The following is a 26,087-nucleotide window of genomic DNA, read 5'->3' as shown; positions in this document are numbered from 1 at the left end:
CTCCAGCAAGATCCAAGTTGCCGATGTGGCTCCTCTCAAGCGCTGCCACCATCGGCCACACTGACTGGCGCGAGGACGGGCTTCGTCTGCCACCGAGGAAATTGTCACGCGCCATGCAGCCACCTCGTTAGAATAAAACGAAGCCACGCTTCCACCGTGCGAGAATTATTACAGTAATTATACGGTTAAGTACTTCGACAAGCTCCAATGATATTACTTGTGACCGGCAGCTGCTAGGACCACCCTACTCACTTCTTGAAATCCTCGTGTTTGCTGATTACATCCCAAGTGGACCGCTGATTGCAGAGGTAGTTCTGCTTGTTCGGTGCGAACGGGTTGTGGCGGCGGGGCCCGTCCATGCTGTCGCAGAACTGGCTGATCTGTAACGGGGGAAGAGTCCGTTGATGCACGGCAGCGTGGGTTACAATGTCTCAAAGAAGAAGAAGAGGAGGAGGTAAAAACTTTATGTCTCCGAGATCTTACGCAGCAGAAGCGCAGCATATGAATCTCAGCGGAAAGTGATAATCTCTGAAGCAGAGTGGAAGGGGCACAGGAAAGCAGGCAGGTTATGAAGGAGAGTGCTCCTGTTGCTAACTTGCGCCGAGGGATACAGAGAGAATAAAAAATTCACAGGGACGCCTTATTTCATTATTTGCTGGCAATCCGATAGGTTTAGCCTCGATAGCTTTAGTGCATTTGCCGGAAGTGCCGTCATTTTCGTGACGTCACTTCATGGGCATCCTTTTATTTTTCCCATCTGCAGCGTTTTTCTATTTATGATATCTCTTCTTTACAACCAATGGGAATTCTTCCCTCTGGTGATATCTCTTCCCTCTAGCAAGCAGGGAAATTTTATAACCGATGACGCATATTTATTCCAACGGCTTAGTCACTAATACAAGAATTCGGGCGAGATTTCGGTGCACTCCCTAAAATACAGCTTTTGTGGCGCAAACTGCTTTTCTAGCAAGACAGAATTCAAGAGGGCACACCTATACCCTGGTGCTATCTTAATATCTTGACATCATGATCACTGTGCAGGCCTCTTAGCCACCGCTAACTTCCTTGATTTGCTTCAGACACTAAACCAGGGTTTGTAAAATAAGCTCTTTCAAAGCGAGCGGGTGATGCCACACTTCACTACCAGGGTCAGTGAAAAATTCTTACATTGGTGACATAGGGCATGGACATGATGGACGACTGGACAGGGTCATGTATGTCCTGCTGAAAGATGACCTCGCAGTTGCCCTGAACGCTGCATTTCTTGTCTATCGGGCACAAGTCTCCATCCGACGTTCTCGGAATGAAGACGATAGGGGCTGAGCAAGCATTCAGCTGTACCTGACAAAAGAATTCGCGCGCACATTCACCAAGTGATGAGCGCATCTGATACGTCAACAGTGCAATGCAAATAAAAACACTTGCGTTCTGATTTCTTTTTCTTCTTCTCATTATTAGCTCTCAATCACTCTTGCAAAGCTCAGCAGTTACTGGTTTGGTTGGAAGGGATCCCTGGCCAGGGAAATAGGTAAACCGATTTGATTGTTTGGTGTGTTTATCTCTCTTCTATTCATCCGTTACAGCTGACAGGTCGTGTACACTGGCTAAGCCGTATAATAACCTTTACTTAGCTATTTTGCTTCCTGAAACGACTGAACTCGTTCTTTACAAAGAGAAAACATCCGTGGACTGTTTTTTCTGGCTGTTCTCGTTCTCAGCGACCACACTAGGGGCTTGGCAGCTGCACTACCATCATCATTATCATCAGCAGTAGCCTGCACACCACCAATACTGCTGCTGGTGCTAGAAGGGATGAGAAATGTTATTTTTCACATCTACAGAATATAGCTGTATCCAGAGAGCAGATTGGGACGTCCTTTCTCAAAGGACGATGCTCTGCTTCATGTCAGAAGGTTTTTCCCCAGGGCTCGCGTCTTCATTGAAATAAGCAAGGAAACTGTCTAAATGAACTTATCTTTCATCGCCGCTGCTAAAAGAAACTATAAGCACTCAAACTATGTCATTCTAGGGAGCTATCGGCGCACAAATTCTCGCTACATACGTGGCGGCCTCGAGCTCTGACATACTGAAGCTCTTGGAACTCTCGCCATGTCTCTTCATTCCCTGCTAGATGGCGGTGCTTCAAGCGGAGAACTAGTGTTCCTGTATTTTCTGGGTAAACACTGCGGAGCTCTAAACACCTCGCTAGACTCTGTCCGTTTTTGCGTTTTATTAAGGGCGTTTAAATTTATCCCTGGCTCGCGGTCCAAAGCATCGAGCGACGATTGTGACTGTCGAGCAGAACGGCACGCCCACATCAAAAACTACCGTATAAAGTCAGCTAGATCAATCCGTATTACATGAAGCTTTATTAAACAAGGTCTAAGACTTCGCCACAAAAACTTTAGGGTTTACAGTCTCAAGTTCTCTATGTTCGTTTTCAACACGAACATCTTTAAAGCAAGTATGTCTGGTCGGATTTGTGACAATGCCGGAGTCTCCGGCGCTACTCAAGCAGCGGAAAACTATATCCAATCTTTAGAGACTAGCTCGGTCCTCCACAAAAGAGAACGTGACCATATGCTCGGGATCTCGGCCCTCTGTAAATATCCTACTTCACGCGACAGAGGAAAATCAAGATCTACTGCCTGTTAGGTGCTCGCAATTTTAGCCCCCTTTCAAGAATTAAATTACCGAGTTGGTCACGGAACATTTGTCTTTCAATGTCAAACGTTGCTTGAGGAGAGAGTCTCCTTCTATGTATAGTTGTTCTTCTAGCTGCTCTCAATATCTACTTGTAATCAGTTTTATTACAACTTTCTGTCTGTAACCGTGAATCCCTCCCATCTTCGTTTGCCCCATTCAGTATTCACCATGTCTCACCTTTCCATCGTGGCAATAAGTGAGGGGGTGCCTGCTGTCGTTGCGTCTGCCGTACTCGTCGAACACGCCGTACCTGTAGTGGGCCCACTCGTGCACGAACAAGTACGCTGCGAATGTGTGAGTGTCTTTCTTAACCGCACTTGTAAGAATAAAATGCTGCTAGCTCCCGTTGTCGGCGCCCCGGCGTACCTTGGCGCCAGGACAGAGGAGCACGCGGAGCCCAACCTAAACGAGCACTGGTGAAACTTTCAGTGCACCCAACCCTGGTGCTTGACAGCAGTGTAGTAATTATCTCTCGGTTGTAAAAGTAAGCGCCCGGCGTGAAGGAAAGTCTGCCCTGCAGCCCCAGAGGCGCTCGCGCAGTCCTGGTGGCACTTGATGAGCTAGGCAAGCGGCCTTGAACGAAGGGCTAGTGGCAGTAATTACCTAAATAAGCACGCGCCAGCGGCACGGGTACCCGGGGCGCTAGCGATTAGAACGCTCAGTGATCAGCTCTGGTTACGCGGGTCGTTATACATAAGAATCCACACACACAAAAAAGCGCAACGCGTTGTCGCGCGCGAAAGAACGATTAGGAAAGAGCAGCGACTGATGTTTGACGCTCCCCAAGACACAAACGCGGCTATCAGCACCTATGAACCCTCATATTATACGCTACGCCTGCCGTGCAGTACAATTTTTTTTCTTAGAGCGCAGCCCCTTGAGCGCCCATTTGTGGGATGAGCCCACGTCGCCGTCGAAGATGAAACTGATCGCTAGAGAACGGAGGGGAGGGGTGGAACGACAGTACCGCCTCTCTCCGTCCATCAACACCGCTTAAGCGGAGGTAGTGTGGCTAGTCTGCGGAAAGGGGGCGCTACACGACATACCCCTAGCTTCACCAAGGAAGAACACCCGCACCGACTCCGCACCCTCAAGGGTAACAACCCCGTGCTTGCAGTCAGGCATCTTGGCGAGAATTCAACCATGGTCTTAATACTGTTCAAAAATTCGGAGGTTCCAAAGTGTGTTAAACTCTCGCTTACATGGGAAAGGTGCATACGAGGTATGCAACGCATGCGTACGCTTGGGCCGCCGCGATGATGTCTGCCCGGATGCTGACAGCAAAGTTTCACAGGTTCTTTATCTTCCTCTTTGCACCAGGGGTGCCCCGCGAGAGACGGTTGGTTTCAACTTGATGACTGAAGCTCTTCGCACCAGGGGTGCCCCGTCAGTGACGGTCTCTCGATGAGTAGAGATGCAGGGATCAAGGGAAACTTAAAGGTTTATATACATATATTTACAATGCATACACAAGTTAAAGGCACTCGAGACAAATTAAACGGCACAAAGATACAAAACTGCAACAAGTTGGAACTGGCTAACACTAGGGGAGGCCCCTACACGGCATGGCTGAAGATGCATATCATCTCACCTTAGCGCAGAACAAACAACAAAAAAGGTGGAACTGGCTAATACTAGGGGAGGCCCCTACTCGGCGTAGCCGAAGATGCGTAGCATCTCACCTTAGCGCAGAACCCTGCTTCCGGCTCCGGGACCCGGTTTTAAAGCCCTAAAGGCCCGGCCCACATTCCGTAGCTTCCAATCATGTTGCGGTCTTAACATCATTGGTTCATCCAGGGCATAGCCAGCCCTCCAGCTTCCGTAAGGTAGAGCACTGTCTCCACCACAAAATAAAAACAAACACAAATAGACATTCGTGCCAGCACGTGCGCGAATCGGTACCGCGGGGCGGGGTGGACACCCGTACTTCTTGGCGCGTTCGCGAGCCGCCGCGTTCCAAATAGGAGACGCTTCGCTTTGAGCGCCCCCAGCCGCGTTCCGATGACCCCGCGTACACTAAGCCGGTCGTGACGTATACTAACGATCCCTTACACTGACAACGTCAAGTGTCGAAGATGCGGAGTGGAGCTCCCGGAGTGGGGCCATACTTGGGCAGCGAAGCGTAAACTGCGCGGCAAAAATCACCCGCTCGGAGACTAGGAATGCAGGGAAATCTACAGGGCTACCTATCTGACCAAAAAACGGCAGTGGGAGCGGAAAATGGCCTATCAACAGAAACAGCAAGGCGAGCGGCAGCAAAAATCTGATGCAATAGCCGCAGGCGCTGGCAGAGGACGCTCAATGGTCAGAGGGCGGGACACCCGAGGTCGGGGCGGGGATTCCCGAGCTGGGAGCGGAAACATTCGAGCGCTCGTCCAACAGTACGTCGAACAGAAAATTCAGAAACCTTTCTCCATAGCCCTGCAGGAAACGGGCAAGGTAGTTGTTATTTTCGGGGTATGAAGCGTTTGCTAGCGACCGCGGGGAAGAATCCCGGGTTACTACATTTGTCAAAAGGAATGGCGGCGATCGCGCACGAAATCAATTCTCGTAACGTTCAGGCGGTTCTCGTCGAAATTTTCACGGGTAGGAAGGAGGAGCCCATTATTTTCCTCCTTAACAATTTGCAGTAGCCCTAAGCAGCCAAAGGTTAGCTAGGGCCCTCTTTCCCAAAGCGATCAAGGCGGCAGGAACCAATCCATTGTTAATTCTATCAGGTTTTAATGAAGCCCACCAAGAGTGGGGATAATACAGGCATGACCCGAAAGGAAGGCACCTGCGGGAAGTCTTTCACGAACTGAGCCTCAACCGGCAAATAGACCCGGGCTGTCCAACCAGAATGGGCAACAGCGTTAGCGTTGACAATACACTGGATCTAATGAGCACCTAAAACGTGGAAGAGATCAGCTGGAGAAACACGGAGCTCAACTTTGGGAGCGATCGCTGCGTACAAAGACGCGGAGAGAAACAAGCGTAACTGAACGGGATATATTGAGGCAAATCAAGGAAACTTTCGATGTAGAGGGGGAGATTGAGAATATTGATGAATGGGTGGAGGCCCTTATGCGCCACGTTAGAACCGCAACCACGACCCTACAGGAGGATGACGCCCCGGCGACCGCCAACAGCAAACTCCTGCACATGCAGAAACCTTAACGGAGTATGAAAAAGCGTCTCCGCACACAAAGATGGAACTGAAATTGGAGGCCAAGAATAGCCAGGCATGATAAGCAAATTGAGAATTACGCAATTAAGCTTTCCGAGCAAAACTGATGCTGTAGGTGTGATTAATTGGAAGGCAACACGAGACTTTCAAAGACTCGAAGCCAGCTGCGCCATCTAGCTGGGCCACGATAGTTCAAAAGCGCAATCGGGAACTAGTCTAGGCAAAGGCCAGATCGCGTTCGAGGGGTAGACGCGGAGCTCGTGGCAAAATTAGTGGACACCTACGTCGGCGACACAGCCCTCCTCCTCCCGCGATACGAGGGCCCTGATCGAGACTCACGATGCGCCCATCAAGGAGACGGAGGCCAAGGACGGAATTTTGGTTTAAAGACGTCATCGGCCCCTGGTCCTAACGGGGCTACAAGCAAAATATTTAATAATCTGGACTATGTGTCTATAACGGCGCTCGCCGAATGCATGCAGAAGGGCTGGAGTAGCGGCAGTATCCCTCCACAATGAAAAACTGCAAACGTGGTGCTAGTCCCTAAACCAGCCAACCCGCACAAACTGGAAAATCTCAGACCGATTTCCCTAACTTCGTGCACAGGAAAGCTCATGCAACGCGTGATTCCGGCCAGACTGACGCACTTCATGCAACAGAACGACCTATGGCCGCACGAGATGGTCGGGTTCCGGCCGGGCTTGCGCACGCAGGACGTGATGCTTCCTTTACAACACGTCATTATAAATTCCAGATCTAAAGTTGCGAAGGTAGTTCTAGGTTTAGATGTAACAAAAGCCTTTGACAATGTTAAGCATGCTGTGATCCTTGCAAGGCTTCAAGAGATAGGAGTCGGCGGGAGGGCGTATAATCACATCCAGGATTGCTTTTCAAACAGGACGACGCTGAAACTAAATTTTCAGGACCTAGTAATCCCCCCGGTTCACCTGGGAAGTAAGGTATACGCCGCAGGGCTCGGTGCTCTCCCCCTTTCTTTTTAGCGTGGCGATCACGGGCCTGCGCGCCTACCTCAGGGACATAAAAGGCCTAAATTTTAGCATATACGCGGATGGCATTTGCACATGGATGAACAGTGGCAGTTACGGTTGCATAGAACAACGATTTCAGGTGGCGGCGGACACTAGTGTCCTACGCGGTCGAAAGGGGCCTTGCGTGTTCCCCGCAAAAAATCTGAACTCTTCAGATGAAATCCGAAACCGCTGCTTTGCAAGCGCGACTGAAATTTCGAAATTAAGGTTGAGGGCAAAACCATGCCCAAAGCTGATCAGATCAGGATCCTAGGTCTCTTTTCCAAAGGGACGAACATAACGAAGGAACTATCAAGAAGCTCAGCGACTATGCTGCGCAGGTAACAATGATCTTCAGGGGTGGTCGCGCTCAAGGGTTGCCTCCTGAGCGCTCACGGTGCGCTTACCTTCTTTTTCCCGTTCAGACTCTCTCCAGATTCTCTCTACTACCGTAACAGCGACGTTTTCACCCTTTATTCTTCACCCCTCTCCCTGTCTGCCATCGCATTAAAGGAAACCATCATCACATCCTATTCGAGTGCCCAGAGGGCCAACCCCCTCATCGCCTCCATTTCCCAAACCAAAGTCAGCAGGAGACTGCGCTGCTCAACTCTCAGCCGGAGGTACAACTCCGGATTGTGTGTTGGGCTCTGGAGGTCGCGAAAAGCATGAATTCAAGCCACCCAGCGCAGTCGAGAGAACCCACGCGCTTGTCTAAACATCAACCCTAACCTCTACCCCTAACCCCTTTGTCATATGACAAAAGTTTGTTGCTTCTCGTCCTTCTCCCTGGCCCAAGTCCCGAATTCTCCTTGCTGCGCGAAAAGACAGGCTCCCACTCGGCTTTCTTGCCAGTAATGACTGTTGTCGTAAAGGAATTAAAAGCGAAAATATTGAGCAGGAAATTACTTGATATACCTGGATTAAGCGAGCTCCTGGCCGTAGAGTTGTTAAGTAAAGACAGGAATCCTGGAGTAAGCTGGATGAATTCTCCTGGCTGGCCGCACTGCATCGACTGTTTTGTGAACGGCCCGTCGCTGTTCTGCTCCGTGGGCATGTCAACACGGACGTCGCTCCTGTAGAAGGCGCTGGACGAAAGTGTCCGGGCACTCTTTCTTTTTGGCCACGTCTTCGGAACCTCGATGGTGACATGTTTGAAGTACATGCGTCCATTCGTTGCATTGTGAAGGAACTCGGAGGAGGATTGGAGTAGTACCTGCGCATTTTCATCACCGTTTGCACAATCTGCGCTCATCTCGTCTGAAGAAATTAAACGTGAAACTGTCCGTGGTTGCTAAGCAGATAGGCTCCTAGTGCCTTTCGCTTTCTAGGGGCGTGGCACGCGCCATACTTCTACATATTCCTTATCTTTCCTTTGTTGCTATTTTTTCTATCTACCTCATTTGTACATCAGTTGCCTGGCCTGAAACGCCTGTTACCTTGACCAGTATTACTGAGTGAAGGGCCCGAGGTAAGTAACGCAGTTGTCGAACAAGGGCGTAATAACTATTATTAAACACTGGTGAGCAGCCGTTAGACATTAGCCTTATTGCTCTGATTACGCTCGTACAGTTATAAAAATACTTATTTATGACTTATTTACTCCTAATCGTGGCTTATTTAGTACAATTTACTTATTTAGTCATAATACACGTACATATGACTAACTTATGTATGCTTATGACTCATTTATTTGCGCCATACGCACGATTACAAAAAAGTGGGGGAGGTCATACAAGATGCAAGAAATAAAGCAATTCCAATGACGACGTAAGCTCCACCTTTTAATTAACATTAACGCAATATGAAAAAAAAAGAGTATCCTATTCTTGAACAGCATCCGAAAAAAAGAGAAGTTCAACAAATCCGTTCTAATTTCTAGCTCCACTCGCGTACATTATGGTCGGTGGCTCAGTGATTACGGCGCTCGGTTGCTGGCCCGAAAGACGGGGGTTCTATCCCGACCGCTGCCGAATTTCGATGCAGGCGAAATTCTAGAGACCCGTGTACTGTGCGCTGTTAGTGCACGATAAAGAACCCCACGTAGTGAAAATTATTACGGTTCTTTCACTGCGGCGTCCCTGATAGCCTGAGTCATTTCGGGACCTGAAACGTTTATAAACCAAACCATGATCAAGGGGGGCTGAAAAAACTATTTCTGTTTAGAACAGGAATTCTATTAGACAAATATCATAAAAATTTATGAACATTGACCTTGTCCTCACTAAGAGGCTGCCATTCAAATACCTCTTTTTATCTAGCATGCGTTCGCTTGCATTAATTTTCAGGAACGTAGGGGGCGGCCGCGCCTAATCGTTTATAGTTTAGTTTTCAACACTTGTAGGAGCATAACGTGCTGTGCAAGGAAATTCCCAGTGGAGAAAAAGTTTTGCTGCAGTAAATACTTGGAATCATATGGAAGGACACCAGTATTACGAAGAAGAAAACTAAAAATTTTCCATCTTCGCCAGAAACATTATCAACCCCCGATGCCAATAAAGTTTTGAAAAGCACGTCAAAATCATTACACTAAGCAACAGTTTGCAATCAGCGCCAGTTTTTATTGCAGGCAGAGTGAATCAGGTACGTGCTTCTCTCACAATAACACATGAGCACTGTTTTCGGCAAGTTTACTTTCGTAATCCACTGTTTACGCCGCAGGTTCAGTGTATCTAGGTCTTGCTGTAAAGGAACTGAAAATTGGCTATTTTTCACTTTTCTATGCACGAAATAATCATCGGTGAATAATCCCACGCTAGAATTAATTTTTTCTTGTATAAATATAATAATATATACTTGAGAGGACATAGTAGTAGCGCTTAAAAACAAGGACCAGAGGGTAGAGAAGGACAGCACAGGCGCTAGACATCAACTGACTTTATTCTCGAGAACAACAACGAATTTATAGGCGACAATCAGAAGCATAAAAAAATCAACTTTAGAATCGCATGCGTGATGTCACTTCCCGATACAAGAACCTCAAATCTTTAGTGCACAGATAAACATTCGGTTTGCTCACGCAGGTTTGCCGTTCCGAGTGAATGAGAAGCCTTTCTCATTCACTCGGAACGGCAAACCTGCGTGAGCAAACCGAATGTTTATCTGTGCACTAAAGATTTGAGGTTCTTGTATCGGGAAGTGACATCACGCATGCGATTCTAAAGTTGATTTTTTTATGCTTCTGATTGTCGCCTATAAATTCGTTGTTGTTCTCGAGAATAAAGTCAGTTGATGTCTAGCGCCTGTGCTGTCCTTCTCTACCCTCTGGTCCTTGTTTTTAAGCGCTACTACTATGTCCTCTCAATCTAAACACCAACTAGCCCAGCTGTCTGCCTTAAATAATATATACGCCAGAAAAGCTAAATTAGCTCCATTTATAAAAGAGCGATTTCAGCAGCAATTGCGCTACGCCACCGCCGCCGCGATGCACTCTGGGAGTTGTGGTACTCCGGCCGACGGCCGCGTCGCCGGGGTGCGTGGCGCACGCGCGAGAAGCATTCCTGTTTGCGTCGTCCCGCAATGTTTCTGTTCATGAATGCTGGGTTTGTGGGAGAAGTGGTCTCAACTGGGGGGTGTCACGAGCTCCGAAAACTGCGCGAAGAAGGGGGTCTCCTGATACCTTAAGATGCCATGCTAGCGATAGTGCGTTCTCTATTTAATGGAATGACAATGCGAGGCTTTAGAACCACAGAAGTGTGGAATAATTCCTGAATTTTCGTTGCACATTGATCGTTGGGCATGCGCGATATCGCGATTTCAGCAACGTGTCATTGATGCCGGGATATCACCCACATTTTGCTCAGTATTTTCGAGAAAAAAACCCATCTGGTGTTTACGCATCAGTAAACGTGCCCAGACTCGTACTATGAAAATACCGAGTGAGTCGCACAACAGGTGCCAGAGCAGCAAAAGTTACATTATCCTAATTCAAAGAGTAATTAGTGTCGCAAGAATCAGAATACGACTATAGATTACGAAATTGAAAGCTATTCCACCCTGATTTAGCAAATCGAAGCCCCTCCGACTGGCTTCTCCTTTTTTTTTTACTTCGGACTGAGCACAAGCATTTCTCACAACTCCATTTAGAAAAATGACATAGCTCGCTCTTACTGCTCAGCTTTCCTGTTGGTGGCCCACCGAGCACGTCGTGAATACATTTATGTTTCTACGTGAATATAAAACAACTACCGCATGGCCAGTTTTGAAACAAGGATAATGACGAAAAATAAAGACAACAAACGCAGCGTGACACGTGTATAGCTGATGCCTAGATGAATACTGCGAATACTTAAAGCAAAATGAGGGGGCGAAAAATGTCAACACTGTATGAAGACGTTAGAAGGCGTGCATTGCTATGCGTTGAAATGCATTGCTGGCAACATGAACTAAAGGGACGGACAAGCGCGTCTTCATCGTCAACTGCAAAATTTTCAAAAGCAAGGTTCGACTAACAAGCGCAGCGTCGCCGACGCGGTACTACACTTCATGCAAGCTATCTGCATTTACACATCTCTCTTGAATCCTGTCAAATACGGTGGATTTCTGTCCACAAGTCAGCACGTGATACTAACTATGTGCATTGACTGGAACATGCCCCTACTATCTGCCAGCATCCTCAGTAACTTCAGATGACATAGCACTTGTTTCGACTCACGATGGTCTGAAGTTCGTGGTCCGGACAGCTCGAACTTCAAATACCGAAATTGAGAAACACTGCGTGGGATTCCTTTCAGTTGATATCATCACGCTGTATTCGTCCATTGGAAATTTAAACGCGTTTCACCCACTCACTTCTAGGAAACGGCACAGCAGATTGCCCTTGTGATTACACATAGAAGGCAATAGGAGGTGTGCATTTCATTGCCTTCACACGACGCCGCTACGAGAGTGCATTCTGCCTTTTGTTCTGCCTTTTAGTTTCCCTTTACACTTATTCTGATCGCTCTTTAGCCCTATGCCAAGAACAATGCGCCGTGAAGAAACGCTCCAATATGACAAAGGACGGGAGGGGGGGGGGGACCCTGCTTACCTTGATGTTGTCAATGATAGTCTCGTCCTGAGTAACTCTTTCGCTGATGGATACCAACAGTTCCTTATAGCCTCCATCCGAGGTGTCGATGTCGACCGATGCCGCAGGTCTTAGCAAAAGCAGCAGAACGGCCGTAAAAGAGATCATCCCGTCCATTTCGACGTCGCTCTCAGTAGGCCTGGGAGGCAGAAAAAAGAAATTATTAAATGCGGAACAACCACAGTGGACTAAAGTGGCGGTTTGGGCTTGTTGGTCAGTGATCATGGTTAAAGAATGCAGAGCGGAAAGACAAGGACAAATGAAGAAGTGGACAGGACTGGCGCTGTTCACGAAGAAGTGGACAGGACTGGCGCTGTTAACAAAGAAGTGGATAGGACTGGCGCCGGTCCTGTCCACTTCTTCTTTTGTCCTTGTCTTTTCGCGCGGCATTCTTTAACCATAACCACAGTGGTCCTGTTGGAACTGTGTAGCAGTGTTGTAGAAACAGGGAAAGAGAGTCCTGAATTTTGGTTTTGTTCTAGACAGGTGTGTCAAACGACGTTCTTTTGCGCTCCGTACCAGGCATGATTAAAAAAACGCAATGCCAAAAAAAAGCTGAATAATCTTTTGCCTCAATGTATTCCTCTTGCATGAGAATCGAAGTTTACTTTCCTGAATTTGTGCTCATCGCTTCCCATGTGCCACTTGTTACAAAGCTGTGCATAAGACACTTTACTGACGTAAGTGTGAAGGCCCGAGCGATGTATACTCTTGCCACTCAGAATTCCCGGATTTATCTATCGTTTTTCCTTATCGTTGCTCTCTCTCTGCATCAAATAAGCGTAAGTGATTGTGTTGCATTTTTTTTTACCAGGGATTTACGTACCTTTCAGATAGGATTTAAGGCAGGTACCTTTTTGAACAGAAGCCGTCAAATAGTTATATTTTAAAATACCGGCTCCCGCCATCTATATTAAAGGCTGCCTGATGCTACCATGCGCTTTATCAAATTATCGAAGAGCTTCGGAAAAGTTTTTTTTCCTTAATTTCAGCCACTACGCATTTCGCAGCTAAATGAACAGGTTTGACAAGATAACGCGAACTTTGTTTAATAATCGCCTGTAGGCACTGTTATCAATGGCTGGGTGCTTGCTGTCGTCTGAATATTCAAATTGTGGATCAAGGATTTCTATTGCATCATTTCATGGCTGTTGATTTCCAACGGTGAGTTGCGTTGTAAATCAATGTGTACTGTACAAAACAAAATCATACACGACCTTTAATGAGGCTACTTTTTGTTACAACCAGAAACTGCACAGTTAAACGTGGTTGTGCTTGTAAGTGCAGGGTATGGGAAGCAGATTAAACAATTAATAACAAACAAATGCGAAAGAATCTAACATTCTTTTGCCCTTCTTTATAACTTGTTTTTCGTAGAGTGAACTTAAACTTCCAAGAAAAACTTCCAAGTTTTTCTGAAAGCACCAAAACGAAGGTCATCAAAGAAATTTTTTTCTCCCTCCAATTCTAAGTCTCTGTACAGCCTTTGTCAAAAGTAGCCAGGCTGCATGGTTGGCTTCTAGCTTGTATAGTGGAGCCCTTGTGACTTTCCTAGAGATTAAAAGTTATTGGAAGGTAAGAAGTCCCCCAGTCCTTACCTTTAACAACCATTTCAGCTTCAGGAAAGCTGTACGGGTTCCGCTGTACGAGCTAGAAGCAAACCATGAAGCCTGGTTACTTTTGACAAAGACTGACGGAGGTTGTGAAAAACTTAATTTTAGGGAGGCTGATTGTGGGACCGGCCCTCTTGGGCGTGGTTTTAAGTCACCATAGAGCCCATGAATTTATACCCGCCGGTCAGGTTGTCCCGAAACATAGAAGTTGGGTGTTGCGACTTCCATGGGCAGTGTAACGAACTTCCTACCGTTACAAACCGAAATGGTTGATAACTGTGGAGGCACGTGCAAACAAAACCAGTGAAACAGATGCGGCCGCAAATATTCATAAGCATGCTAGTTCCACAATTAAAATAAAAGCTTAAGGAAGAAATACATAGCAGTTTGAACGAACTGACGACGAACTGCAATAGTTTTTATTTGCCACTTCTATAGCTGGCTCATCAGCCACCTAACTTCTGCTTCATCTTTGGTTGCAGGCGCGAAAAAAGACAGAACACAAGACAAAAAGACGGGAAGAAGCGGTACTCGCAACTTATTTATTCGAAGAAAACATGCACAAATGTATGCCGTCTTACATGCAAGGAATACTGTCATCTTCAAAGTTGATATGATAGCGAACGGGTGAAAAAATTGCTCTCAGCCTTGTACAAAGATATGGATGTGTCGCTGACGCACATGCTGTGGTGCTCTTCCGTGCGAGCAAGAACCACAAAGTTGCAGCAAAGTGCGTCGACGGAATTTCTTTATTCCATCTAACAAAGTTACTGGCGAGCGCCAGTAGAGATGGGCCGACGTCAATGACAAGCTAGGAAGAAGTGCCCGCGACAGCGCTCGGTGCCGCGGTATATAAGCCCTTATCAAAGGGGCGTGTTCCAGTAGGGCGCGTTGTTATCAGTAGGCGCGCAGCCACTACACATGGTTCCTTTTTTTGCAATAAAAAAAGCTTCGATCAGTTCCCTAGCTTTTGTGTCTTTGCTTTTTGACAAAATTCGTACACCAGAAAAACATGGCTCAGAAGAGCGTGATGGGCAGGACCTTATATGCTTAGGCATATGTTTATATATGATTAGGCATAAGGCCATGTTTTCTGGTGTACGAATTCTGTCAAAAAGCAAAGACAAAAAAGCTAGGGAACTAATCGAAGTTTTTTTTTTGTTGCAAAAAAAGCAAGCATGCGCGTCAGCGACATATTCATATCTTTGTACAAGGCTGAGAGCAATTTTTTCACCCGTTCGCTATCATATGAACGTTGAAGATGGCAGTATTCCTTGCATGTAAGACGGCATATATTTGTGCATGTTTTTTTCGAATAAATCAGTTGTGAGTGGCGCTTCGTCCCGTCTTTCTGTCTTCTGTTCTGTCTTTTTTCGCTCCTGTAACCGAAGATGAACAGTTACCAACTTGCCCAGAAAGACGTTCTTTTAACTTCTGCTTAATCGATTAAAAATAAATCTCAACTTCGATCTCAGTCCGCCAGATGACACACGATATCTAAGTAAAGAAACTAGGCTGAAGAAAGTAATCCAGTGTATAATCTCCTGGCGTAAGATGTCTTTGTTGTCGGTTGCCGAGAGCATATATAAAACAATACCATACACGCTAGTACCTGCCACTACCGTCTTTCAAAGGGGACGCTGCTTACTTCCATCCCACCCGATGCAGCGCGTGTAGCTGAATAAGTGACACTGAATGATGTTTTCCACGAAATTGTGGCCTGGTGTGACAGATCAGGAATGGTCTTCAATTCAGATAACACAGTGCTTTTGCGCATGACAAGACAGAAACATCCTATCCACTTCAATTACTCTGCTTGCGGCACTACTATTTCGGAAGTTGAAAAATACAAATACTTATGTGTTTTAATAAATTCACAACTTAACTGGAGCGACCATGTTGATTACATCTGTTCATCTGCATTAAAAAACTCGGTCTTTTGAAACGCAAGCTCAAAGGAGCACCCAGTCACGTTAACCTATTAGCCTATAACTTTCTTATTCGGCCCAAACTTGAGTATGTGGCTATTGTCTGGGACCCGTAAATTCACAATTTATTTCGAGCGACCATGTTAATTACATCTCTTCATCTGCATTAAAAAAACTTTGTCCTTTGAAACGCAAGCTCAAAGGAGCACCCAGTCACGTTAACCTATTAGCCTATAACTTTCTTACTCGGCCCAAACTTGAGTATGTGGCTATTGTCTGGAACCCGTGCACCGAAGGCAATATAGCAAAGTTAGAAAACGTACAAAGACGGGCTCTGCGATTCATTTGCAATAAATTCAAGAGAACTGATTCTCCATCTACTTTAACGGCCGCCAACGAAATTAAACCCCTTCATATAAAACGCAAAATTGCTCGACTAATATTTCTTCATTCACTCATCCATGGAAAGATTGGAATTTCTTCTTCGCCTTATGTTACACATTCAACCGCACGAAAAACTCGTCACCAACATACCCATGCCCTAACATCATATTTCACGACAACAAACTCTTTTACACAATGATACTTTAAACACTGATACAATGAGGGAGGGGGATGATGCACTGCGTGAACAGGTTGTCTCAAGTGAGAGTTTTGAAAGGACTCGTAGCTACGAATTTTGATGTGCAAATTATTGTGCAATGGATTTCCTTTGACTTGATTGGATCATTTGTGTCATTTGTCAAACATTTTGTCTATGTACTAACTTTATGGCGTTTGTAAATATGCCTCGTTATCCGCCCTTCCTGCTTGGACCACATGAGGTCTGCAGTATTATGTAAATGAAAAAAAAAAGTGACCACAAGAAATAAGGAGGTTTTTCAAGGCGAGGTTCTTAAGTAGTATGGTAAAAGAGCTCCTGCTCATGGGCTCTAGGGTTTCGCGGGTTATGTGCACTGTACAATGCGTGTAAGAATCAACGCTGCAGCCATTGCGTCCACCTGACTTCCATTTGAAATCCGGATACGGGGTGCGTTTTACCGCCGCTAAACTTCTGCTGTGGCCTCTAAGAAATCGAAGAAGGGTTTCAAAAAGCAACGCAAATGCCCATTTTCGTACGCTACTAAACCCGACACCCCGCTGGTCTCCGAACAAAAGAACTGCTTGAAATTGAGATAGCACCAGGCACATGGCCATGTCCCACGCTTGTCAGTTCTTTCTGCTGACGATTAAATGAATGTATCCTAAAAGGCATGTCTGGAACCTAAGTTGCAGATTGCAGTTTTACGATATGTTCACAGATTATGCCTTGTGGATAGTCATAAACTTGTTTTTAAAACTACAGAAAATGCTGACTACATTCGAATCAGTGCCAAAGCACGGATTCTGTTGTTGCTGACTCAAGAGGAAAACGGAGCGTACCCAGCGCAGGGGATTGGCCAAGAAGCCACAAAGGGCGGCTGAAAGAGGCTCAGAAACTGTTTTCATTAAGAAAGCATGCAGGTCTGGCGAAATAAATCGAGAACAGATCAGATCGGAAACTGTATGACTGCGCACTGAATTGGCAATGTGGCCATACCAGCAACGTTTAGAAATTTCTGTTTAAAGAGAAATTACGAAGAAGAGTAGCCAGAAGATGAAATTCGGAAAGATTTTAGCAGGGTAGCCATTTCTTGTCTCAAAGAAAACTATGAATGGCGGAAAGCACATTCCTGTTGCTGGTCCCAAAGGTAGAAGCAGAACGAGACAGAACAACAAAGGACATGCTTACAAAGAGCTGTCGTAACGGGTCGTCTAGCTGTCGCCTCCGTAAAGAGGAGAAGCGGCGGCAGGCAACAAGAACTGATTTATTGTTTCGGGATCAGCGCAGAGAGGGCACAGTGCGGAGACCACCAGACCAGACCTATGCGGGTAGAAGCTTAACTCAGGAGCTCGACAACGTAGACGCGTGAAAGAAACCTCAAGTTTGCTCTGTCGCCTGTCCCGACTTCCAAGATGCTGGAAGTCGGGGCAGGAGGTAGGTGCTGGGGCTACAAATTCCTTGAATAACAGATAGCTGCGGAACCTGCCCGCTGTAACATATGCCGAACGCGGTAGGGTAGTCATGACCAGGCGTTATAGAGGTGCCTTTGACAAGGTATCAGCAACCTCATTGAAATGAATTTTTCTGTGCCCAGGCGCATAAATCAACCGTACTGAATACAGGCGGGGTAGTACCAAAAATTTGAGTACGCTGTTTGCCTGTGATATTTATAACGATCGCACAGCTACCATAGTTCTCCATAAAGTCAGCAATAAAATTCCAAAGAGGAAAGGTGTCAGGCAGGGAGACACGATCTCTCCTATGCTATTCACTGCCTGTATACAGGAGGTATTCCGGGGCCTGAAATGGGAACAGTAGGGGATAAGAGTTAATAGAAAATACCTAAGTAATTTGCGATTCGCTGATGGCATTGCCTTGCTAAGTCACTTAGGACATGAACTGCAACGCATGATCAATGAATTAGACAGCAGAGCAGAACGGTGGGGCTAAAAATTAACATGCAGAAAACCAAAGTAATGTTCAACGGTGTGGCGAGGGAACAGCAGTTCGCATTTGGTAGCCAGGTGCTGGAAGTAGTAAGAGAATATGTCTATTTAGGGCAGGTAGTGACAGCTGATCCAGATCATGAGAGGGAAATAACTAGAAGAATAAGAATGGGGTGGAGCACATATGGCAGGTTATCTCAGATCATGAATGGCATTTTACCAATATCCCTCAAGAGAAAAGTATACAACAGGTGTATCTTGCCGGCACTCACCTATGGGGAAAACGTGGAGGCTAACAAAGAGGGTTCCGCTTAAGTTAAGGACAACGCAGCGAGCTATGGAAAGAAAATTGATAGGTGTAACGTTAAGAGATCGGAAGCGGGCGGAGTGGGTGAGAGAACAAACACGCGTTAATGATATCCTAGTTGAAATCAAGATGAAGAAGTGGGCTTAGGCGGGGCATGTAATGCGAAGGCAAGATAACCGCTGGTCCTTAAGGGTAACGGAGTGGATTCCAAGAGAAGGCAAACGTAGCAGGGGGCGGCAGAAAATTGGGTGGGCGGTTGAGATTAAGAAATTTGCGGGAATATGGTGGCCGCGGCTGGCGAAGGACAGGGTTACTTGGAGAGACATGGGAGAGGCCTTTCCCCTGCAGTGGGCGTAGTCAGGCTGATGATGATGACGTGAACCCGATGAAAGTCCCACATCCGCTCTGGCGAGATGGAAAACAGGCGCGCCAAAATTCTGCGCACATCAGTCACGTGTAGAGTACTTTAGGGCAGAAGGAACTTTGCCAACGCGAAATTGCTGTAGGTACCACATCGCCCGTGGCGGGGCTCGAAAAAGGAGGCGCTGACATGCTCCCCACATCGGTCCTTTGTATGGCACTTGAGGGCAGATATTACATAAATGCAGGCCTTGTGCGAGAAAAGCCTCGTGTGGCCTAAATGGGTATGCACACGAAAATTCTTAGGATCTCAGATTAGCCGTGCCGGTGGTAGAAGGCGGGCATACCCACAAGCTGCCCACATCCGTCTCTTGTCTGAGTTTTTTTGGTAAATTGAACACAAATGCGGGCGCTATACGAGAAAAAAGCCGCAAACCCAAATTGTGCAGCCGATTCATTGCCTCAGGCGATCCTGCATCGGCTATAGCGGCTCTAAACCCAGCGAGTTGGCTCCATCGTGTTATGCATCCCATTTTTTTCAGTTCACAAACTTGTATTAAGCACACTAATAACATCCTGATATACATAATTTGTAGTGTTTTTCTCAGCATCTACAGTCGATTAAATGAAATTACATGCTTTGGGCCTTCGCACTTAACTAAACTGTGCAGAGTTATCAGACCATGCACAGGAACGACAGTGCCCACTTACCAGGATACACTGCACTACCTGACACACTCCAAGCGTCGTTATAGGTCGGAATACAAACAGGGTTATTCGCGTAATGCCCGACACTAAGGTGTCCCGCCTGCACAGACTGCAGCACAGGCTCATTGTGGCAACTCACACGGCCCATTTTAGAGCGCAGCTTTTAGGTGCCCGTTTCTGCGTTTCGCGGCGTCGCCGTCGCTGTTGTTCGATGTAACCAGGAGAGGGTAAAAGCGCAAGCGCCTCCCCTCCTTAGCAAGAAACAGAAAAAAAAAACAGTGCCGTGCGAACGGCTTTCGCCGGCGCACGTCGTAAAACAGGGGAGAAGGAATCCCAGGAGAGCAACTAGCCCTGTGGGCGTGACTACCCCTTCTCCCACCGCTCGCCGACGCGCCGCGCGGGGCGATTGCCATCGATTGTTCTAGACTGTCCGAGACGTTTCTACGCGATGTTGACAAAAAGGCCGTAGCCTTGCGTGCGCTAAGAGATGCCCTCCACCTCTTCACTCGCGCGACGGCGATGGCGGCACGACAGAAATTTCCAGATGCTCCTAGAAGCCACTCCCGTCCTTTGACCAATGAGAACGCGCGCCCAGCGCGAGGAGGAGGAAGCTGCACAGCCAACACTGTGCGTATGTGCACGCCTACTTTAGGGCAAAGAACAGACATAAGTGGAGCGAGCCTATACAAGAAGGGCATTGAACGCACGAGCCGGGGGGGGGGAGGCGGTGACGAAGCGCAGCTACATCCGCTTATCTGTTTTTTCAGCCAGCCGACTTGTTGCTGCGACGCGCGTCTTTTATTTCCTTTTTCTTTCCTCTGATATTTTAACTCTCCACTATCTGCACGTGGCAGCAGTGGTGGCTCGGCACGAGCCAGTAGCCAGGCCCGTGCAGTTTTCTTTTGATTCTTCTCTCAGTCGCAACAACAACGAGAACCCCCGAGCCGCCGTTAAAGCTTCAGTGAACAAATTTTGAGAAAAAGGAAATGCACAGTATCTGTCTCCCACAGCTGCGAAACCAATAGAGCGGAGGCTCGGAAAGCAGAGGGTAAAATCTGTAAATTGCTTTTTGAGGAAAGAAAATGCAAAGTATCTGTCTCGCACATCTCAGTGGACACATGAACCAGAGGGAAGGCACATAACTGCCCTCTTGGAACAGTGGACACCTCAATCGTGCTTTTAGCTACGTGGCGGTAGTGACAGATGTGCGCTGCATGCTTTGGCGTTGACAGCGTTGTGCCAGAAACGCTGCCACCTGCCGGGGTGGCAGGGTGGTTGGGGACTTTAATATAGATATGAAGACAAGCGGAAATTTTTTTCTACTTATGTTTGCTCTCGCTCCGCCTTTGTTGTTGCGTGGTAGGGCAAGGAGTACATAACTCTGCTAACGATTAGGCTGTTGACGAGTTTGAGGGTATCTTCTTCTTTCATCCCGTACCTTCTCTGAGAGACTCTACTGATCATTCTGCCAACCTGCTCCGCGGCTCTTCTCAGCAGGCTGATGGTATGGCTGCATTTTCGGCTGCTCTGCAGCCACATGCCTAGGATTCGTACCATGTTCTGTTCTTGGATCAGTTGCCCCTCTAGAACTACTTCCAGCGAGGCTTTGGTAGGATTTCTTCCGATCCTGATGATTTCCGACTTCTCCGTCGAACATCTGAGGCCTCTCTCCCTGACGTAGGTCTCTACGCAGGTCGCAGCTTCTTGTAGTCTGTCTTGCTTCTCCCCTAACGATCCTTGGGTGACCCACACCGTGATGTCGTCGGCATACATCGCGTGTTGGATGCCCGGGATTTCCTTGAGTCGTCTTGCTAGCCCGATAATCGCCATATTGAACAGGACGGGCGATATCACGGAGCCTTGGGGTGTTCCTTTGCAAGGCGTGGTGAAGACGTCGCTTTTCAGCTCGCCTAGTCCCACGGTCGCTGTTCTGTCGCTCAGGAAGGCGGAAATATTTTTCTGCTTATGCGGGAGAACATCCCGTTCCTCTCGTTAGTAACGGCTCCCACAGCTGTGGCAACCTCGCGAAATACTTGCGCAGACCTCGTCTTTGAGAACCAGGCACTGGTGCAGCGAGTCGAGCATATATCCATCTATTTTGCCGTCCACAAAGCTTCCTTCATGACAATCAAGAACTGTTAGTGGAATGTTTCATGAAGAAGAAATATGTGCGAAAAATAACAAGTTGTCTCTAGTTGTACATACATGTCTTGCTCGGATTCTTTGCCTCAATCTATCGAAAAGCTGAAACAGCTGATAAGCTACGCTCAAATTTGCATTAGGAAGTAACGTAATCATCGCAAATTTTTTCCCCCGGTATACTTGGAAAAGTTTGGTTGGTTGCGTAGGTCAGGCTGGCATCTAAAAGACAACAGGGTCGTTTGGGGTGGTCTTCCATGAACGACTCTACATCGAACCCCATGGGGACCATGTGGGCTGGCCTCTTTAGAAACCAAATAGGTCCCATAGCAATTACTGAGCGGCTAAGTGAGGAGAAAGTGTAACGTTCACTCTCGGGAGCTGCCCACATCTGACCAAAATATCACCGATGCAGGACCTCGGTGGGCCACTGACATCAAGGAATGGAGGCCGAATGTGGAGACCGCACAAGGGCTACCTACATTGTACCCGAGTGGGACCTAGTGTGGCATATGTGGGCAACCGACTGGAAGTCGACTGCGGCCTGAGTTGCAAATCCCACATTGGTCCCGCCGGGGCTCATGTGGGCTTACAACATTGGACCTACAGGGAACCTCACTCCATAGTTCAGCTTATGCTACATGACAAAATAAATCTGTTGAAGCGAAAAATCATGACAGGCACTTCCACTCTCACACTGTCAGTGACCCTATTTTTCGACACTACCGCAGTGTCAACCGCCTCTTCCGAAACATTGCCTTTAGGTATATAGTTAGAGTGATTATTTTTTGTCTTCATCAGAAAGAGACCAGCCACATCTAATCGGTACCCACTGCGCTTTCGAGTTTGCATCTCAACATCCATGTCTACGCTCTCTGCGGATTATTCTTCTGCCCCACTGTAATTTCGACATCTTGTTGGAAGAGTAGACAGAGGCTCAGATTACGTTTGTCATAATGGATTGGTAGCCGTGGGCACACAGGAATGGGGAGGTGCAATGAAAGCTGATGTCATTGCGTCACAAAGAGCAGCAATGGAGACTGGCAACAAATTGGACCATCTGAGGTGCCATCCTCTCCGAGATGAACGCAGATAGATTCTGTACTATGCGCTTTATGAGACTCGCCATTGTTTCCCACCACCACACCTATCGCTTGCGACAAGGTGGAATCCACAACAGTTGTATGCCGCGCTGCCAAACTTGAATAGCCAGATGCCCTATTCTTTACAGCTGCAAATTCCTCACGTCTTGAACAGCTGCACTTGTTAACTAAGTGCAGCACTAGAACTTCATCAGCCCGCTCTGAATAGTAAGAGTGGCTTCCTTAGTGGTCAGCCGCATGACAACAGCAATTCTTCCACACTGTGATTTCGACATCTTGTTGGAGGAGTAGCCAGAGCCTCAGATTACGTTTGACATAATGGATTGGTGGATTGGACTGGCCACGGCCCCTGGCCCTGATGGTGCCACTTCTTGTATGACTAAAATTTATTTCGGGGAATCTCGCGCCGACTTACTGGCGCGTATAAATTACTCTTTTAAAGCGCCATGGATTCCAAATTAATGACGTCTAGCAAAGGTTATCTCTTTCCTTCAAAAGTAGGGAGACGGTTATGTGTTAGATAACAAAAGGCACCGGCACAGGCTGAACTTGCCAAGCCTTTAGGGGAGAACAAAGTGCGGGTTAGTGGCTCTCTCCACACGCACAGTAACCAGGTCTTGATTTGCAGGTATTGGCACCATGGCAAAAGACCCAGAAATTATGGCACTGTAGGGACCGAGATGTGAACTGATCAACGCGAAAGATCAATGCCCACACCTTCCCTTCAGCTGGGAAAGTGGGCCTCGCAAATGTGGCTATATCTAATTCTCGGTCGGCATTTTCGTCCTGTCTGCTTATCGACTACATCGGTGAATGGCGATTCAAAGTAAGTTTTTCTGGCGTCTCAGACCCGTTCCGAAGTGGGTCTACGCCGCGGACTCACCATTTTGAACGCGCCAGGCGAAGAGGTATAAACGCGCTCACCAGGTAATTGGCGAAGGAGGCGCGCGTGATAAGCCTGCCATACGTGCCTTGTCTGGAAGTCTGCAAACAATTCCGCCACTGCCGAACTGCCGGCCATCAGTGATCATCATGCACTGCGGGGTGGTGAATTTCAGAGCAGCTTGTCCCGCCTCATGGTAATCTAGTGCGATGAAGCCCCCATCCACGGGGACGAAAGCTTCCTGGATGCTGCTTACTCCATCACGGAAGAAGCAGTCAAGTGGAAAGTGATCATGGGAGAGACAGGCCGACCAGGGGGAGCTCCCCTGGCCAGGAGAACTTGTGGACATCACCCGATGTTGACGCTTTCAGCGACCCTGAAAAACAAGAACGCAGGAAACAAAACATAAAAGCAAGAGATAGCGCAGCAGCACCTGGTACTTAGCCGCAATCCACGTGGATCCGAGATCGCAGAGCAGATCGAGTCACCACGTGTTCGAACCACAGAGAGACGGGCAATAATGATGATGGAGCTCACTTCTACATGTTCCCTCAGCCTCGCGGTCACGGGCTACTGGCAGGAACGCGCTCTATTTAGGATTTGTGCTACGTAGAAGACGACGATGAGTGGGCAGTGCCGTTCACCGGTATAGGCTGAACTTGCCAAGTCTCTAGAAAAAATAGGCAGAGGCCTTGAGCGTCGGTTTACGGCTCTTCCCTCTCCTCCGAGACTTCTTACCACATGTGACCGCTGTGACCGCAACGTGACCGCCGTGGCCGGCGCCCAACCCACGTCTTTAGGGTCAGCATCCAAACAGCATAACCATAGAGAAAGAAAAAACGAGAGGACACTCGGAAGAAGCTGGCCTCAGGAAGTACGTCACGACTACGCAAGCGTCTAGTATACTCACCGAACGCCGGAGTACGCAAACGCGAAAATAAATGCTCTTATATTAAAGCACACAAACTTCATGTTGCTAAATAATTATGTTATGCTCCAACGCCACTGTTTCAACGTATGTATGAAGAGGCAATTTATTGAAAAACGTTGCGAAGTTTTCTTGATTTTTTTTTGACCGTCGACTTCACTGTCATTTGCACGTGATTGTGGGTGTCGACTGTGTCGGTGTTGCTGTGCTGCAGAAGCGACTTTTCTCGTGTTGGACAGCAGGTGGACACATTTCCTACAGAAATTATGCTTGAAAACAGCTGTTAATATACGGCGTAAGACGCGCGGTGGCTGTATGGTTGGTTTGTTTACAAAAGTAAGGGAGTGGTATCAGGGAGGCATGGGAGCCCAGAGCCCGAATGAACACAGCATACTCATTGCGCGATGCAGTTTCAGGCCAAATTTCTGCGCAGTCTTGAAACCTCGGGCCTTATTACTGTGCCAAATGCGGATATATTGTTTTGCCCGTAGTGATGCGCATTGCGCATTGCATGCCGTATTCTCGTATCCTTGCGCAGGCGCGGCGTGGCGCGTATTTCAAATCCTGAAAGGGCTCGTACCCTGAATTTCACGAAGGACTTCATGATCACATATCATGATATCATTAATCATTTTAAACTAGAGAGGAGAATTTTCCCCCCTCCGGACAAAAGCCTGACTAAAGAACAAGAGGTTACGTGGCGTCGTCTACAGACGAGATCGATACGCACCCCATCACTCCTCGCGCACATTTATCCAGATCTTTACAACCCAAATTGTAAACACTGTGGCCAACGAGCCACCTATGATCACATCCTGTGGGACTGCAAAATAGAGCCACCTCCGGGTGATCTAGTTACTGCTCCTTCTCTCGAGCGGTGGGAGACCGTGCTGGCTAGCTCTAACCCCAGAACGTAAGTTTTGGCGGTGGAGTGGGCTGACAAAGTCGTCGAGGGCTGCGTACTCTCGACCACTTAACGCGACCTCTTACCAAGCTCTTTCCGGCGAATAAAATGTTTTACAATCAATCAATCGGATATATGTTAATTGCGCCTGCGTTCAACACCTATGTAGACTCAAAATGTACTGCGTGTATTTGTGTGGCAGCGATATTGTATTGTGGCGCGATTTGCTGTTACATTGAAAACAATTTTTAGCGTAGTTATGACTTGCTGTATTGTTTTGATTATTGAGATTAACACATGCATGCATTAACATCCTTGAGAACACGCTGCGATGCCGTCCGGCAGCCCTTCCTACGGCAGCTACTGCTCTGTGTCGTGGTACCAGAACAATGGCAGAACGCACAAGAAGCCAGGGACTAGTTTCTTCCGTATACCATGGGACAGCAGGTGCGTTCAGATTTCTTATGTTTTGAATTTCTTTACGCTTACTATTTGTGCAGTAAGAGTGAAAAGAAAAATCCTTTATTCACATTTATAGCGCTAGCTTCATAATAGGAAAGCTTGGGCAAAACGGCTTGTTCATTTGAGTTTAAAGTATTGTAAATTATTACCACTACGGGTTAGTAAATATCGTAGCCATTATTTCGGAATGCTTGCAGTGGCGGAGCGACAAAATATCCTTTTTATTTTAGATAAGCCGTAAAAAAAACCGCAAGA

General features: G+C 47.3%; 1 pseudogene; it reads right to left on the bottom strand.

Moving 5' to 3' along the window:
* LOC149336299 (calcium-activated chloride channel regulator 1-like) overlaps positions 1-26,087 on the bottom strand; it is a 140,998-nt pseudogene that overhangs the window by 70,293 nt on the left and 44,618 nt on the right.

The sequence above is a fragment of the Amblyomma mixtum genome, chromosome 7, assembly GCF_055824585.1.
Source record: "Amblyomma mixtum isolate Tamu chromosome 7, ASM5582458v1, whole genome shotgun sequence".
Classification (NCBI taxonomy): Eukaryota; Metazoa; Arthropoda; class Arachnida; order Ixodida; family Ixodidae; genus Amblyomma; species Amblyomma mixtum.
The sequence above is the reverse complement of the archived record's forward strand: the minus strand, read 5'-3'. Positions and strand labels throughout refer to the sequence as shown.